The 12,610-nt window shown below is 43.6% G+C and overlaps 1 protein-coding gene across 3 annotated transcripts in view; it reads right to left on the bottom strand.

Moving 5' to 3' along the window:
• The window catches only part of MARCHF3 (membrane associated ring-CH-type finger 3), a 268,488-nt gene that overhangs the window by 117,961 nt on the left and 137,917 nt on the right, over window positions 1–12,610 (bottom strand). The gene's annotated exons all lie outside the window — the stretch shown is intronic.

Raw genomic sequence — 12,610 nt, 5'->3', positions numbered from 1 at the left:
TAACAAATTGCACGTGGCGAGCGTTGTATTAAACAGGTCGTTCTCTCCGGTAGATAAACAATAATATTCAGGCCTCGTTTACACACAAAATATGTGTCGCCTGATAGAGGCGGCAGAGAAAAAACAAAAAAATGCCGTACGCACAACACACATCAGCAATAAAGCCATTGTCCCAGGAGTGGGGAGAGGATGTCGAGGCGTCACACACAGGAATCGCTGCACAGATGTTCAGAGGACGAGAAAAATAAAAAGTGACGGTTTAAAAAACAAGCAAAAGCACAGGAAAGCAGCCTTAACCCCTCCTATGCTGGAACCACACGGCAGCGGCAGGCCCAGCCACAGCCATGGACGCTCTGATGAGGAGGCAAGTGCTGGCTCTCTGGATAATCCGGAGCATTTCCTAGTGCAACCTAGGCCTGATTTCAATTCATGTCACACACAGGTGACTGGAAACTCCACTTACGGCTGGAAAAAATCCGTTTTCCACGCGCCAGGGGCTGTGAGACTGCCTGACCATTAGAGGAACTAAATGAATGGAAAAAGGCTTAATGAATCTGCCTCACTTAATGTCAATTTGTGTTCTCTTTACATCAATTACCGCTGTCTGTCACAGGCTGGAGCACACTCCAATTCTGCATAGAATTAATTTTGATTATTTTTTCGCCGTCGTGCGCCCGTGTGTAATACGGCTGTAACACTACGCAATACTGAAGCGCACAACGGACCACAATGCAGGATGCATCATTCTGTAATTAAAGGGGTATTCCCATCTCCAAGATCCTATTCTAATATGTAGTAGGTGTAATAATAATATTATGGTCAAATACCTCCAATTAGAAAACAGAGATTTGCCGTGAAGTGGCGGGGTGGCTCAAGAAATTGCAATTTTTTGCCAAAAATCTCATATTTATAATAAGTACAGTTGGAATTTTTTAGTGCTGTAGTGCACATTTAGTGCTAACTTTTTTGTTTTTATCCAATGTAGTATTGTTCTCCTGAAAAGCTATTTCTCTTACCTCAAGTGCAGGTCATTGCAGGACCTTAGGCATCCATGGTTATCTTATCACCACATATATAGTGACAGTTAAGGCGCACCTATCACCAGGATTTTCCTATATAACCTAAAGCCAGTGCTGTACTGGCACTATCAGGCTGATTCTATACATACCTCTAGTTATGAGTTTGGATATATAGATTTTGAAACACAAGCAAGTTTGTAAAATGAGCAGCTTTTTGATTGGCAGCAGCTAATATCTGGGGTGGGTATTGATACTGATTTCCACCCCCTGCCTGTCCATCCTCCCCCTATCTCTTATTTATGCTAATTCCATTATAGAGGCGTTTTACTAATGATTGTGGCTAGAAGGACCTTGCTTGCATCATACCCATGTGACCAGTAGGGGCGTCGCCTCAGCCAACATAGCTGATACCAGGAAGCAACATTATTTTTCTGTTGACTGAGGCCCCGCCCCTTCTGGTCACATGGGTATGACATCAGCGAGGTCCTTTTAGCAACAACCATTAGTAAAGCGCTTATATAATGGAATTAGCATAAATAACAGGCAGGGGGGCGGGAATCACTATAAAAACCCAACCCAGCTATAGCTGCTGAAAACTGTTCATTTTACAAACTTTACTTGCTTTTGTTTCAAAACCTATACATCTGATATGACCACTAAAGTTATGTATAGAATCAGCCTGATAGTGCCAGTAGAGCACTGGCTTTAGGTTATATAGGAAAATCCTGGTTATTGGTGCGCTTTAATTGTCGTGGTCATAATCATAAATACCTAAGGTCTTGCATTACCCTGCACATGACGTAAGCAACATAGTGAATCAGGATAACTGTACTACATTTCTAATTAACTGAAAAATAAGGAGCGCTGATAGTGTAATACCAACAGATCAGTGAGGTAGATCAGGAAAAATACACTCACCTGAAAAGGTTGTGAGATAGTCACAACCACTGATAGAGCATAGGATGAAGGCGTCTGCTGCAGCCCCACAAGGATGTGCATACAAATCAGAGTGAAGAGGGGGTTAATGCCGCGCATCAGCCAAAATGAAGACATAGTATCATATGATACTATGTTGATGCACTGGTCCTGAAGAAGAGGTGTATCCTCGAAACGCGTAGACCGATGGAATAAAAGAATACGTTTATAACATCAACGTGCTACATCTTCATTTTGGCTGATGCGCGGCATTAACCCCCTCTTCACTCTGATTTGTATGCACTACATTTCTAATTGGAAGTATTTGCTAATATTATTATTATTACACCTGCTACATATTGGGATAGCATCTTGGAGATAAGAATACCCCTTTCATACTCACTTAGATCTCATTCAGACGTAAGTTTTTCACGTACAAGTTCTATCAGTGTTGTTCCAAGATAGAACTTATACAGTTAGGTCCAGAAATATTTGGACAGTGACACAATTTTCGCGAGTTGGGCTCTGCATGCCACCACATTGGATTTGAAATGAAACCTCTACAACAGAATTCAAGTGCAGATTGTAACGTTTAATTTGAAGGTTTGAACAAAAATATCTGATAGAAATTGTAGGAATTGTACACATTTCTTTACAAACACTCCACATTTTAGGAGGTCAAAAGTAATTGGACAAATAAACCAAACCCAAACAAAATATTTGTATTTTCAATATTTTGTTGCGAATCCTTTGGAGGCAATCACTGCCTTAAGTCTGGAACCCATGGACATCACCAAACGCTGGGTTTCCTCCTTCTTAATGCTTTGCCAGGCCTTTACAGCCGCAACCTTCAGATCTTGCTTGTTTGTGGGTCTTTCTGTCTTAAGTCTGTATTTGAGCAAGTGAAATGCATGCTCAATTGGGTTAAGATCTGGTGATTGACTTGGCCATTGCAGAATGTTCCACTTTTTTGCACTCATGAACTCCTGGGTAGCTTTGGCTGTATGCTTGGGGTCATTGTCCATCTGTACTATGAAGCGCCATCCGATCAACTTTGCGGCATTTGGCTGACTCTGGGCTGAAAGTATATCCCGGTACACTTCAGAATTCATCCGGCTACTCTTGTCTGCTGTTATGTCATCAATAAACACAAGTGACCCAGTGCCATTGAAAGCCATGCATGCCCATGCCATCACGTTGCCTCCACCATGTTTTACAGAGGATGTGGTGTGCCTTGGATCATGTGCCGTTCCCTTTCTTCTCCAAACTTTTTTCTTCCCATCATTCTGGTACAGGTTGATCTTTGTCTCATCTGTCCATAGAATACTTTTCCAGAACTGAGCTGGCTTCATGAGGTGTTTTTCAGCAAATGTAACTCTGGCCTGTCTATTTTTGGAATTGATGAATGGTTTGCATCTAGATGTGAACCCTTTGTATTTACTTTCATGGAGTCTTCTCTTTACTGTTGACTTAGAGACAGATACACCTACTTCACTGAGAGTGTTCTGGACTTCAGTTGATGTTGTGAACGGGTTCTTCTTCACCAAAGAAAGTATACGGCGATCATCCACCACTGTTGTCATCCGTGGACGCCCAGGCCTTTTTGAGTTCCCAAGCTCACCAGTCAATTCCTTTTTTCTCAGAATGTACCAAACTGTTGATTTTGCTACTCCAAGCATGTCTGCTATCTCTCTGATGGATTTTTTCTTTTTTTTCAGCCTCAGGATGTTCTGCTTCACCTCAATTGAGAGTTCCTTAGACCACATGTTGTCTGGTCACAGCAACAGCTTCCAAATGCAAAACCACACACCTGTAATCAACCCCAGACCTTTTAACTACTTCATTGATTACAGGTTAACGAGGGAGACGCCTTCAGAGTTAATTGCAGCCCTTAGAGTCCCTTGTCCAATTACTTTTGGTCCCTTGAAAAAGAGGAGGCTATGCATTACAGAGCTATGATTCCTAAACCTTTTCTCCGATTTGGATGTGAAAACTCTCATATTGCAGCTGGGAGTGTGCACTTTCAGCCCATATTATATATATATATAATTGTATTTCTGAACATGGTTTTGTAAACAGCTAAAATAACAAAACTTGTGTCCCTGTCCAAATATTTCTGGACCTAACTGTACCTATAGTCTATGGGGCCATGTATTTTTATGAACTGAGTGGTCCGCACCAAATCATGGAGACATGTCTAATTTTGACTTAAAGGGACTCTATCAGCACAGGATGACTGTTCACACCAAGTACAGGCACTCATCCATCATAATTTAAAAACACCTTCCCAACTGTTGGTTTTCCCTCTATCTCTATCCCAACTCTTCTTTGATTGACAGCTCTGAATTCAAAGAGCCAAGGAAGGGTGGAGATGGATAGAAAACCAGAACTTGGGAAGGTGTATGTGTATGTAAATGATTAGCCCCACCATGATGTACGAGCGCCTGTACTTGGTGTGCTAATAAAAAGTCACTTTAAATAATGCATCAAACTTGGCAATACAAACCTAAGGGTCAGAGAAAACCCCATTCGTGTTCCATGCCTGTGCCATTCATTTATCATTCACTGTTTCGTAGGAGAAGCTTGAAAAATCTCCATCAGCTTTTTTTGGTATACAAGAAAACCTGATGAGATTCTGATGATAAAAAGTGACACACTGACAAATCTGATCAAAATTACTGATGAAACTCAGTTTCTGGCGAACAAGAAAAATCCCTGACATCTGGATAAGCCCTTGGGATCTGCAGTTCTATATGAATATTTTGTGAAACATGGCCCCCACTTTTGTATGCCGACATATTTGTTCAATATGATCTCTGAATAATCAAATTCTCTAAATGGCCTTATTCACATTTTATTTGTTTTAGTCCATGTATTTTAAAAACAGACAACACAGACACATAATACAAGTCAGACATTTTGTTTTTATAGACCCGTCTGAGGAAAAAAGTCCCTGCCTGTCCGTTTTTGGTCAATGTTTTCAGATCAGACGTTGCCATTCATGTCTAGGCTTACCTCCCACACCATGCCTTCATTTGCTATCCATATTTCAGTGATCTGATTTTTGGGGATGCAAAATCAGAGACAGTGATATGAATGGAGCCCAACAAAAGAGTTCAAGACTGCTATTTGTGACGCCCTGGCAAAACCAGGTAGTCACAAATAGGCGCCTGCATAACACCTTCTCTCACTAGGAAACATACAGCCAACCTAGAAACCCTAGTCACCCCCCCTTAGGGAAAGATATAAACACCAGTGGGTGTGACCAGGCGGTTGGGACACGCCCACCTAGGGGTCCAGACAGCCCGGGGCGGGAAAACAAGCAGAAAGTGTTTAGAGTTCAGTTTGGAGAGGAGTGTGGGCTGGAGCTAAGTGTAGCTCCAGCAGGAAAGTTCAAGTTGAACGGTGCCAGGGTAGGAGCCCTGGTGCCACTGGCTAGAAGGCAGACGATGGTCTCCGTCAGCAGGAGACGGGAAGACAGCTCGGCAGAACCGAGGTGGACTGGGACAGGGTTGTAGCCCGCCGGTACCGACACGAGGAACCGACCCGGAAACTGTAGCACAAAGGGGGGTACTCGGACCCTGAAGCCAGAACCGGAACCAAGTGGACTGGTTAATTCACCGATTGAGGCCAGGACTAGAGGTCCTGTCCCACCCAAAGTCCCTCATAGAAGACAACAGCCCACCGATAGGGATAGGACGTCATCACCAGGGCCCATAGATCCCACGGGCCAGCATCTGCGGGCACAGCTCCTTAGGCCACATCCAGCCTGGAGCGGACTCCTGAGTTTCACGCTAGGAAGTCCACCTTACACAAAACAGTGCAGAGAAAAGGATAGAGACCACCAGACGGGTTGGGGACCCAAATGCAACCGGTTGCTACATCGGCCACCAGCACCTTGGTTTACCAAAGACTTGTGTGGTTTATTAACTGTGAGTACACAAACACTCCCTTCAGTGGCTATACCCTGCACTGAGACACTGGGTCTCAGGGCCACCATCCCTACCCACGGAGGGGTTAACAACCAGCTGCCACAACATCTCCCCCGGGTGCCCCGTAACAGCAGCGGTGGTGTTCCACCTCACCACACACCGTGGGTGGTGTCACAAACTTAATACGGCCTAGCCCGTACATCTACGTCCCCCTTTTATTCGGCGTGTCCGCGAGACCCCGGGTCCAGAGACCCTCGAGCTACCACCCCAGAAGGCCCGGATCCGAGCAGCATCAGCTGCTGGCACGGGTGCGGCACACTATTCATGGCACCATTAAAATGCATTCACACCAAGTTATATGCCAGCGAAGTCAAATATAGCCTGGTCAGAAGAGGCAATTCCCAAAGTGCCCTCATTATTTAGAATGGCAAACTAATGATATCTGGTTTACAGTGCAGCACATCATTCCTTATGTGTCCTATGCTACAGAATGGTAATGTATCTAAAATCAGAAGCCACTAGGATGGTCGGTGTGTGGTCTGTTTTTTTTCTCGCACCCATTAATTTGAATAGGTGAACCTTGTCCGACTGACGCATCAACTCACAGCATTCTGTGTTTTTTACCGAGAGCCGAACACAGCTGAGAAAAAAAAAATCACAGCTCTGCACTGCCTCATTGTTGAGGAACATGTAACCAAATGCAATCTCTTTTTTCTTGTATTGCACTCATTTGAGTTATATGCCAGTGTGGGGAGGCCTTAAGGGTGCTTTACACGCTGTGACATCGGTAACGATATATTGTCGGGGTCACGTTGTTAGTGACGCACATCTGGCGCAGTTAGCGACATCGCAGCGTGTGACACCAAGGAGCGCCGATCAACGATCGCAAAAACGTCAAAAATCGTTGACACGTCGCTCATTTTTATAATATCGTTGGTGGTGCATGGCGCTGGATGTTCGTCGTTCCTGCGGCGTCACACATCGCTATGTCATCATGATGATTTCTTTTCCTGAGGAAGGAGACGGAGATGTCTCTGAAACATGTAGAATTATGAAATAAAGGAAATCTTTTTCATCTACAGCATCAGTGGTTTTTAGCGCGGCATTTAAACCGGTTTTCTCTTTACCTGACCTATATATTATATACTGCATTCCGGGGTCGCTGCTAAACCACAAAAAGGCACTCACATGCGATCATAAGGAGTTGTGACTTGCACAACCCTACCAGGTGAGTGTACCTCTTTCTGTCTCTCTACCCTCATACCGGATAAGACCCTATTGCGCTTTTTTTCCCTGCAGCTCTACAAGTGCTCCACACGGAGACATGTCTGTTTTTTCCAGCAGCACGGGTCAAATACTGACAGCATCCGTGTGACACTTACGGATGATACTAAACGGATGATACTAACATTAATCGTTTTCTTGGTGTAAAAGATGTGCAAAGCTTGCAAAATGACAGTCAAAATAGGTAATAGAGAGATAGATGCACAGATAGAGAGATAGCGTGTACAGCTATTTAGCAGACTTAATAAATAATTTAAGAAAAAATAGCTGTCAGCTGTCCATTGGCTGGTTTAGAAAAAGAAAGGGAATCCAACACTGTTTTTTTTTAATTATTTGAAAACAGAATAAAAAAAAAAAATTCAAAAAGGGAAAGCAGACAACTGGGGGCTGATATTATTAGAATGGGCATGATCATGGTTATTTGGCCCTTCCCGGCCTTAAAATAGTAGCCTGCAGTCGCCCCAGAGGTGGCAGATCTATTAGATGCGACAAAAATAGCACTGTACTCTGCTCTTCCAGTTGCTCTAGTTCTGTTCTTCATAGGCTGGAACAGTGAGTATGGGATCGTTGTGGGACCTTCTTATTCGATTATGGCGGACCTGGATTAGGGATATTGCAGGGATATAAATTGGTGAATGAGGGTATCTATTGTCATTATTTCTTTATTAATTTTTTCTCTTTTTACATCTTTCAGGTACACTTTAGGGGAACGTAGTTACGACCTCGCTACGGATTATGGCGGCCCTTTTTTTTGCTAAAGTTTTAAATAAATTGGTGAAAGAGGGCTATAATCAGGGGGTTTGTTCAAATATTTATTTTTTTTATTCCAAACTACTGGATTAGTAATGGGGGTGTCTGAATGATGCCCATCCATTACTAATACTAGGGCTTGATGCCAGTACAGCACCAGATTTGGCGCATCTAATAGATGCACCACTTCTGGGGTGACTACAGGCTACTATTTTAGGCTGGGAAGTTCCAAATAATCATGGCCCTTCCCACCCTAGTAATATCAGCACCCAGTTATCTGCTGTCCCATGGCTGGTTATGAAAATTATGGGGACCCAACGTCATTTTTTTTCTTAAATTATTTATTATCTCTGCTAAATAGCTGTACAAGCTATATATATTTATTTTCTATCTATCATGTATATAATCTAATAATGTATATCTCATAAGATCTGTATTATCTGTAATAATGTATATCTATCTAGCAAGCATTTATCTATCAATTTGCTGGCTTTGAATATCTTTTATATAAAAAAAAGCCCCCCATTAATTTCAGTATCATGCTTTTTTTTTCGGAACCAGTCACATGGATGTCACATGGACGTGTGACATTGATATATGGACAGCACACGGCTGTCACACGGATGACACGTACAGACACACAAATGGCCATATGGATGTCCAAAATGAACCTTGCAACACGCCTTAGACAGTATGTAACTATGGCAGCTGGTAAATGACCTTGCACTCTGAGGTGGAGTGAGCTCTGGATACTTGAAAAGGTAAGATTGAGAACCATTGTACTGGTATGTATACAGACAAAGTTGAAGAATAAATTTACTACTTTACATTATCTTCTATATTCGTGGAACACTCCTTTAAACGGGTTCTTCGGTGAAACAAGCTGTCACATTTCCACAGTATAGGTGATAATTATTGATCATTGTGGTCCAACCCCGACACTGCACCAACCGACCAAATAAGGAACTTTTATCTCTGTTAGAATGGAGCAGCAGTGCACAAGCTCGAACGCAACTCTATTCATTCCTTATGGGGCTGAGGAGTGCTGTGATTGACATTTTTCAGCAGCCCCAGAGAGAATGAATGAGCGGTGGTCTCTGCCGCTCCATTAGAACGGGGATAAAAGTTACCCATTCTACCAATAGGTGGATAAGTGTATAAGGCTATGTGCGCACGTTGCTTTTTTCATGCGTTTCAGCAGCGTTTTGAGGTGCAGCGTTTTAATGTAAAATTGCATGAGTTTTGATTTCCAGGCAAAGTCTATGGAAAATAGGGCTTTCTTGTGCGCACAATGCATTTACAAATGCTGCATTTTAGTTACGGAAAATTTGTCAAAATCCCTGCATTTGAAGAAGTAACATGTCAATTGTTTTTGCCATTTAGGCAGCGTTTTAATAACATTGAAGTCAATGAGAAATGTCTAAACGCATATTTTTCAAGAAAGAATGCGTTTCACTTGCTTTTTACTAGCGATCTGCATGTGTTTTTGACATAATAAACGCAGGTCTTTTGGTCTCTTTCTCTGTCGGTCGGTCTGTCGGTCGGTCTCTCTGTCTCTTTCTCTATCTCTCTCTCTGTCCATGTCGGTCTCTCCCTCCCACCCCCTCTCTCATACTCACCGATCCACTATCACCGGCGCGGGGCTGCACAGCGTTCGCACTGTGGCGGCTTCTCCTCTTTTGAAAATCAGTATTCCCTGCTTCCCGCGCCTATGATTGGTTGCAGTCAGACACTCCCCCACGCTGAGTGACAGCAGTCTCACTGCAACCAATCACAGCCGCCGGTGGGCGTGTCTATATCGAGCAGTTAAAAAAAAAAAATAAATTTAAAAAAAAAAACGACGTGCAGTCCCCCCCCAATTTGGATATCAGACAGGGTAAAGCCACACGGCTGAAGGCTGGTATTCTCAGGATAGGGAGCTCCACGTTATGGAGAGTCCCCCAGCCTAACAATATCAGCTAGCAGCCGCCCGGAATTGCCGCATCCATTAGATGCGACAGTCCCGGGACTCTACCCGACTCATCCCGAATTGCCTGGTGCGGTGGCAAATGGGGTAATAAGGAGTTAATGGCAGCAGCTGCCACTAAGTCATAGGTTAATCATGGCAGGCGTCTCCCCGAGATACCTTCCATGATTAACCTGTAAGTTAAAGAAAATAAACACACACATCCAAAAAATCCTTTATTTGTAATGAAAGACAAAATACCACCACTTTATTAATCCCTCAAAAACACCTCAAGGTCCGGCGTAATCCACGCAAGGTCCCATGATGCTTCTAGCTCTGCTATATTGGAAGCTGACAGGAGCGGCAGTAGAACACCGCCGCTCCTGTGAGCTCCATGCATTAACTGAAGTGAGTCACGCGATCAGCTGTGCTGTCACTGAGGTTATCCGTGGCCACTGCTCTCAGGTGAAGGACTGCAGTTGTGGCCGCGAGTAACCTGAGTGAAAGCACAGCTGATCGCGCTGCTCACTGCAGTCACTCAGGGGATTTGCGATCACAAATGAGTCCTTCATGTGTGACCGCAAATCAGGCTGCCACACAGAGAGAGCCACGCAATGTCAGTGAAATTTGGTGAAGCTCTGACGTCATAGCTGCGGATTCCTGTGTCCTGGCACTGACCTCGGAGGTTCATCTGAGTTCATGGGAGCACACAAAGACAGAGCCGCGGGATGGCAATGAAGTCGGGTGCAGTTCATCCGAGTTCATTCTCATCGCCCGACTCTGTCTGTGTCTGCTGTCAGCGGACATGTAGCAGAGCTGAATTGCCGGGGGACCGCACTGACAAAAATGCATCCAAAACGCATGTGAAATGCATGCAAAATGCATCCAAAACACATGCGTTTGGATGCATTCTTTTTGTCAACACGCAGCGTCACGTCTGCCAGAGGGTGCGTTCTTTTCCGCACTGGCCAGGACGCAACGTGCGCACATAGCCTAAAGCAGCATTGGGTTGATGAATGCAGTGCCTGGCCTTAGCAGCATATTTTTCAGTGTAATATATTAAGAAAATTGTCATAGACCAATTGTCAAATATGCCCCACCATGTTGAAGTCTAGATGTTGAAGTCTAGATATCGCCATACATAGTGTTTGTAGCCTATTATCTGTGAGGTCTGGTGTACGTAAACGTGCACGAAGGTGACTGCAGTTAAATGGGATCTCAGCGGGAGGCTGCTACTCTCTTCAAGTTAGATTTGTATAGGTCACAAAACAGTGGAGAATACATTGTTTGATGCCTTATACCTTGGGAAAAGAAATTCACATATTCCTGTATCTTGGGCTACAACTATATCTATCATATGAGCAGGATAAAATTACTGTCCTAGAATGAATTGATGGTAATTATAAGTTTGCACACTTAATTATCTCCTTGAGAAGCATAAACAAAAGAGGTAATGAATTATAAAATCAGTGTATCACGGAATTCCAAACTATGTCGTAAGTGCGGAGAAGCACTCACCATTAATAATAATGTATGAAGCCGATGCTTGCATGCTGGGTGAGCTGGCACATTGCTGGCAGTGGAAGCATCAGGCTCCTATCACATTATGGCAGATATAGACTGAATATGAAGAAATGTTTTTTTTATGGTTGTTTACAAGGAAATAAATTAGTATTATTTAAAATATAACAAACTTTGACAATTCATCAACATTGAGCATATGACTGCCCACCTAATGAATATGCACTGCCGATGTGGAAGATATGGATGCGAATCGGGGCCTAACAGGGATCGAAATATGGATATTGCATTTAGGGTCATAAACCTCTTAATGAATCAGGAGCGTCAAGCTCACCAACACCGGCGTTGTTCATGCTAGTCTTCACGAATCAGGTCTGATATCTGTGTCATGAGTGGGTCCTGCCCGAGGAGAACTCGGCGTGTCCGGTATCAGTCAGTCACACTGCCTCAATGCTGGCAAATACACTTAAATAACATCTTCTTTCTAGTGGTGCTGTAAGGGTTAAGCACCCTTTCCTGCCTGGCTGTAGTTTTCAATCCGAGGTGCTCTGGAATAAGCTTATTGTTTTGTGTACAGCAGTGGTGTCAGCTGCACTGAAGTTTCCTGGAGTATTTTTTATCTTCATGTCTGTCTGTTCTCCTACCCTTGTGTGTCTGTATTTTAGTGGCGAGACTAGCAATCTCCTCAGCATGTTCACTAGCTAGGGCGAGTTTAGGTCAAGCGAGGGCTTAGGAACGTGGTCGGCGATGGGTTGAAAGAACCTGTATAGGAATGTCAGGAAGTGCAGGGTTCAGCCGCAGGTGAGTGCAGGTGATGACCCCTCTCTCTAGCGCCAGGGACCTCCATTGTATCATGATCCCTGTGTACCCTATGTGTAGTCGCACCTACTGAAGGTCTGTAAGTATTTTGTTAAACCCTGTTAGTCATGTGTGTGACAATCTGTCACTGTATGTATTGTTCAGACGACAGTATTAAACGGATGTGTGCTATACGATTTATTATCAGATAGCACACAGACCCATGTTGTTCAATGGGGCAGTGCAGATGACCGATTTTCAGTGACAGATTCTGTGAAAAAAACTGCTGCATGCTGCGATTTGACTCTGAAAACAAATCTATGGGTGCAAGGAAAGAAATCATATGCCACAGTATAGCATCCGACTTTTATGGATACATTAAAATCAGCATAGGAAACTGTAGATTGTCCTGTAAAGGATTAATACCTGCTAGTGTTAAAGACGGA

Source organism: Anomaloglossus baeobatrachus, chromosome 1 (genome assembly GCF_048569485.1).
Source record: "Anomaloglossus baeobatrachus isolate aAnoBae1 chromosome 1, aAnoBae1.hap1, whole genome shotgun sequence".
NCBI lineage: Eukaryota > Metazoa > Chordata > Amphibia > Anura > Aromobatidae > Anomaloglossus > Anomaloglossus baeobatrachus.
The sequence above is the reverse complement of the archived record's forward strand: the minus strand, read 5'-3'. Positions and strand labels throughout refer to the sequence as shown.